This window comes from Saccopteryx bilineata, chromosome 1 (assembly GCF_036850765.1).
Source record: "Saccopteryx bilineata isolate mSacBil1 chromosome 1, mSacBil1_pri_phased_curated, whole genome shotgun sequence".
Classification (NCBI taxonomy): Eukaryota; Metazoa; Chordata; class Mammalia; order Chiroptera; family Emballonuridae; genus Saccopteryx; species Saccopteryx bilineata.
This window is the reverse complement of record NC_089490.1, coordinates 148,490,764-148,497,247: the sequence shown is the minus strand read 5'-3', so window position 1 is coordinate 148,497,247 and position 6,484 is coordinate 148,490,764.

Sequence of the window (6,484 nt, the reverse complement as noted above, 5' to 3'; positions counted from 1 at the left end):
AGCTTCCATTGGGGGGCTGGGGACGTTGTATTGAGAATTGTTTCAGCTCCCCACTTGGGGGCCAGAGTGGCAGGGGGCTTATCCTTTCCATGAGCCATGGAGTCTTATCCCGAAGCCCTCCCTTCATCCAGCAAGAAGCCTAGGCCATGTGAATCAGAGCACTGGACTCAGGGCTTGGTGAAGATTGGCTGGAAGGGGCAGGAGGACACAGGATTGTCCACACCTCTGCCCTAGTGAAATTGTTGAGAGCTTATGGAAGCAGAGCAGGCACAACATATTCATTTCGCAATCACAGGCCTGAGCAGTCATATGGCATTTAGCTGTCTGGCCCCAGGATCCACCATAACAGAACCTTCTGAGGAATGCATGGGTCAGAGCCTTTTGCTTCTGATCCTTCTGCGCTTAGCATGCACTGCATTGGTTTCTCCTTTCTTGCAGGAGTAAACTGTAAACTGTAGCCATTGTCCATTGTGCCTAAATCATGTCCAACTCTCTGGGCTCCTTTTCCAAAGGCAATTATACATAATCAGCCAGGGGCGAAACCACATCATGCTTGAAGCATTCCTGGAAGAAAGCGTTCTCTGTTCTGAAATAATTCTCTCTGGCTGTTAATGTGCCCATTAAAGATGCTGAGCCCACTTCATGGTGTCTGAAGTAGGCAGGATTGCAGACAAGTTTGTCTGGTTTTTTCTTCTTCTGTGAAGTCAATACTGCTAGCTTGGGGAGTGGGGTCTTGCCTATTGGAGGGCCTCAGATCTCCCCAAACAATGATAATATATATTTATCCAACAAAAATTCATTAATTATTTACTAGAAGCCCAGCCCTCTTTCGCAGGCTAGGGATATAGCAGTGACCACCACAGACAAAATCTCTACCCGTGTGGAAAGCATTGTGACTGAGAACTTACTGAAGACCTCAAGTGCACTTTCTTCTTAAACCTCAAGCCTTGCATGAATTAGGTACAGTGTTATGCTGATTTCCCAGACTATCTTTGTAGAGCACTGGAAATCCAAGTGTGCCAGAAACAAGGGGCACATGTAGAATCTAGTCATTTATTCCTCGGGCATTTATTGAGCACCTACTATGTGCCAGACTCTGTTTCACATGTTCTGTGTACAATCACAGAAGTCTCACAGCCACGCTGAAGTAAGAGTTAGCACCCATGGTAAAGAGGAAGAAATGGAGGCTCCAAGAGGGCGAGCTGCTTGCCCTGTGGCATGCAGATGAGCCAGGAGGTTGGGTAATACACTTAAGTCTAGGTAAACAATTTCTTATGTAGCAAAGAATCAACAGAATCAAATTAAGCCCTGGATTGGTGAAGCAGGTAATTTAGAAGGTTCTAGAACAGCGGTTCTCAACCTGTGGGTCGCGACCCCAGCGGGGTCGCCTAAAGCCATCGGAAAATACATAATGCATATCAGGTATTTACATTCCGAATCATAACTGTAGCAAAATTACAGTTATGAAGTAGCCACCAAAATTATTTTTTGGTTTGGGGTCACCGCAACATGAGGAACTGTATTGCGGGGTCACAGCATTAGAAAGGTTGAGAACCACTGTTCTACAACTTTGGTGTTCATTTAGAGTTGCATGTTCTACCACTCTCAGGGAATCTTCATTGATTCATTCAGCTATACCTTGGTTGTGATGAGCTATCCCCTTCACATCCTTGTCTCACATGAGGTGTCCTTGTCGCCCCTCTTCTGTCGCAGGGGCTCCCAAGTGTCCAGGAGAGGGTGTTGTCCAAAGGCCAGTGGTGCAGAGGTTTGGTCCTCAGTCCCTCCCACCTCTTTCTCCACATAGAGGGTGGGCTCCCTCTATGTCTTCCGAGTGGGAATCCTTGTCTGGTGGGCACATCTGAGCCTTCATGAAGCATGCTCAAACCTGTGGCTTCCTGAGTTTCTGTTTGACTTGGGGTTGGTCCCAGGAAGGGAAAAACTGCCCTTGGGTGCTGATGAATAGCAGATGAGACAGGAAACACTTTGAAAGCAAATGGAGATGGGGTGGGTGAATGGAGGTGTCCCTCAGGGATGGGTCCTTGCCATCCAATGAACAAATGAATGAGTGATAGCAGAAACTTCCACCTCACACATCTATCTCCTCTACTCCACCCAACCTCAGGTCCCCCAAAAGAAGAATAAGCTCAGTGACTGTGCATTGGGCTCCTACTGTGTACGTGGCCTTGTTGTAGGCTCTGGGAACACAGTAGTAAACAGGACAAAACCCCTGGCCTTTGTGGAGTGATATTTACTGTAGCTGCCTTCACTGGGACTGTTTCTTTTAATCCTTTCAGCAACTTAAATGGACCCATTTTGCTGATGAAAAAAACAAGGCACTGGAAGGTGAGGTGTCTTACCTCAATTTGTGCAGCTAGGAAACTGAGGCACAGGGGTTAAATGACTTTTCCAGGGTCACACAGTCGTTAAATGATGGAACTGAGCTCTTGAACCCGGGCTTAATTAAAAAGAGGGAGCGAAAAGAGGGTAAGAAGTGGGAAAGTAGCTATGGGCTCCACCTTGTCCGCTCCAGTCGTTAAAGCTCAAATCCAGTCTGTCGCTTGGCCACGAGAGGGCGCCAGCTAGCCTCCGGTCCGACGCCGAGCAACTGCTTCGCCCCCTCCCGCTGGAATGCGGGTGGTGGAGAGTGGGGACGTTGGCCGCTTGCCCGAAGCTGCCGCTGAGGCTGAGATTCGGCCAGCCTTCTTTTCCCTGGAACCCCAGTTTGCAGCGAAGAGGCCGGGCGGGAGGAACGTCCTTGCAGGGATGTGTGGCCTCTGTTTTTCCCTCCTCCTCCGCCTCCAGGGCTTCCAGCAGAGGCTTCCCGGGAAAGGGCGGGCTGGACCCAGGAGGCAAAGAATGTGGTTGTCATTTCTGAAACAGCTACTAAGTTCTGGCACTTAGTAGGGACTTTCCAGCAACGCCTCTATTTTACAGATGAGGAAACAGGCCCAGAGAAGTGCTCTTTCTTGCTCAGGTAGAAGGTATAAAGAGCTGCTTGGGTTGGATGGTGGGCCAGGAGGTGCCCAGCTTAGTCACTTCCAGTCCCAGCTCAGGCTCCTAGGACATTTCTTTGTTCCCGAGGCCTTCTGATCACCTCTTGTTTTCCCCAAGGCTTCAGGATATGGCCTTGCTCCCTGAACCCTAAAGGCATTGCATTCCTCCCTGAGGTAAGGAGGGCTTGGCTGGCAGTGAAAATTTTCCCAAGAAGTTGGTTGCTAAACTGGGGAGAAAAAAAAATTCAGCAGTCACATTCAGGGTTGATTACTGGGTCTGAGAAAGCACCCTGGTGTTACAATGGTATCTGCCCCCACTGAGCTCACAGCCCAATCAAGGAGAGCCACCTATAAATAAGCAGTTGGGAAGGCCCAGAGGAACCTCCTAACCCAATGAGGCTGGGGAATCAAGGAGGGCTTCCCAAAGGAAGTAGTATTTTGGCTGAGACCTGAAAGTTTTAGTGAAGTAAAAGTGACCAGGTGAAGGGTTAGAGGTGGGAGGAAAAAGACAGTTTTGTTTCTAGGGGAGGGAACAGCCTGTGCAAAGACCTGGGAGAAAGGTGGAGCATGCTGGTTTAGAGGGTAGGAAAAGATCTCTAAATCCTTCTTATTAGGTCAAGGAGAGTCTCATTTTAATGCATTAGTTTACCTACCCATTCATTCATTTGTTAGGTATTTGGGTGTCTATCATGTGCCACATACTATTGTAATTTCTGCGGACATGGCTGAGCCCCTCGTGGGATGAACTTGTCTTTGTTAAGACGAGGAAGTGAGGGGATTTGGGCTTGAGTGTTGAAAGAAAGAGGCAAAGGTAAGCATGACCATAACACCTTTTTAATGCCAGTTTCTGTTGGTTTCCATGGTAAACAATAAAATAGCAATAGCATCCAGCTAGATTTAATAAGAACCCCCCTCCACTGCATTTATTTTTATAGTTGCCATCTGGATTGGTGATGATTCTTCCTTAAATGCATCAGAAACTGACTCAGGGTGATTTAAGTTGCAAAGGAATTTATTGGGTGGATCCTGGGGGCTCATGCAATCACCAGCCTTGGAAAATGAGAAGGAACAAAGTAGGGGTGCAGGCAGCGGCTAAGGCCACAGCTTAAATCATCCCCCTGAAACCAGCCAGCAGTTCCAGCTTTTGCTGCCACGCCTGGCAATGCAATGCTCTTTCCCCTTCTGCCACGTGCCCTTGCTGATCCTGCATTCTCTGGGTGGCCAGCTCTCAATTCTAAATCCTGTGCTGAGAAAAATTCTAAATCTGCTGAGTAGAATCGGGGTCATATGCTCACCCTCTAGCTGCAAGGGAAGCTGGGAGAGAAGGTCTAGTATTTTTTTTGCACAGAGAAAGCCTATGAGAATGGGGTTTGGAATACTGTATGCCTCACCCACAAATAAATATCAAGTGTGGCTTCACTTATGATGATTATGATGGCTTTTCCTTCTTGACAAAGAGAGCAACTTGTCTTTCAACATAATTTAGTTAAAGGAATGTTTTGGAAAGCAAGGAAATGTTAAACATAAAATGTGGGAGAGTCAGAGACCTTTTGGGTAAGGCAGACAGCAAATATTGATAATGGTCTATTGGTGGAGTCAGGTGCTGCTGTACTGAGTGCCCTTTGCTCTTCTGCGATCTAATATACATATATTACATCAGTCAGGATCTTGGATGGGAAGAGATAGCACCCTCAAGTGGGCAAATAGGGGAGGGATGAAGACAGGGACAATTGTGAAGAAAGGGCAGTGGTAGGGAGTCCTATGGAGGAAGAGCAGTGCCATCTTGAAGGCAACCGTGGGATCTCATCACCATCTTTAGCCAGGGGCAAAGGGAGAAGAGAGTGGTTCTCAGAAACTGGAGCTGAGCCTTAGATGTGGAAATTCTATGAATCCACAGAAACCCTGAATGGAGGGCGCTTGGGGAATAAATACTCTGGTCTTTCTCATCCCACTTCCAATTTTCCACTGAAACCTCCCATTGGCAGAACCCAACATAACCGGAAGCCCAAGGTGGAAGAAATTGGTTGATGTAATCCTGGGGTGAGCCTCCTGGGGAAATCCAAAGACTTCCTGCATATATGCATGTAAAGCCAGTGGCCAGGGCCACCATCACAGCAGCCCGGCCCATGCAGGTTCGCATTGGATTCAGACAGTCAGTAAAGAAACAACGGAGCCACAAACTGGTGGGCCATAGTCTTTAATTCTAGCTTGCACCCGGTGGGCAAGTAAAAACACACACTGGGCTCCGAAACCCACTCACATTCAGTGCTCACAAAGCTACTGACTTATTCGAGTTTCCTAGAATCAAAGGTTTCTAGCTCACCAGCCTTATTCTCCTCTGTTCCCCATCTCCTTCCTTCTCCAGCGTCAAACTGCACAAACTGGCCTCTCACTCAATACTCCGCCATCTTGGCTGCTTCTCCTGGCCACATGGCCTCTTTCTGCTCTCTGCTCTGCTCTCTCCTCTAATGATAATCTCAGGAACCAAGAGAGCAAACTTTCGTTCTGCCCCCATTTTATACTGTAGCTTCACAACCTCTAATTCAGTATACAAAATAGGGAAGTCTCTAATACAAAGTCACTTCTCTGAGGCATGATTGGATTGTGCCACCCCACATCAAAAAGGGTAGGAAAGGCTTAATCCCAAAACCAAGCCCCAGGCTACAAGGATTCTCAACACACATTAATATCACCTGGGCTACGGCCTCACATGGGCAGCGCCATTTTTAACAAAGTGAGCATAATACATTTTATCTGCCCAACAATGCACTTCATGTATTCTTTTAAAAAACTAATTTAATTTCTGAATTGAGGTATAATTCACATACCATAAAATTTGCCATTTTAAAATGCATAATTCAGTGGGTTTTGGTATATTCACAAGTTTGCACAACCATAACCATTATCTAATTTCATCTATTCTTTTGCTGGTATTCCAACATTGTTTTTAAAATCCACTAAGAGGAGGGGAGGGGAGGACTTAATTTGACAAAACATACTAAATAGCCCTCATTATCTTTCAGAGAGAAATCTCTTACGAGGGCCCCAGATTCAATCTCCCCTTTCTTAGGCCACTAGAGACCACTGAAGACCAGTGTAAACTGAGTTGGACGGCCCTAGACTCAACTCCTAGCCCTCCCCTCTGCTCCTTACAACCTTGATTTCTGCATTTATGACTGGAAAGGTTCCGAGTGTGTCCACTTTCTGAGGCTGCAGAGCAAACATGAATAAAAAAACCACTTTGCCTGGGAGACTGGCATTCCAGGGTAGTGGTTGAACTTGAACCACAACAAAAACTCCGACTGAAGTGTAACTGTGCAGGGCACTTTTCCTGTTGTTTCAGCACTGCTGTTCCTAACCCTGTTTTATAGAAGGCGAGACCAGGGAAATCACCTGCCCAGTCATCCAGTGAAAAAGAGATAGAGGCAGTATTTATACCCAGAGTCCATTTGCTTCCGAATTCTCCAGAGGAGGGCTGAAAAACTTGGGGA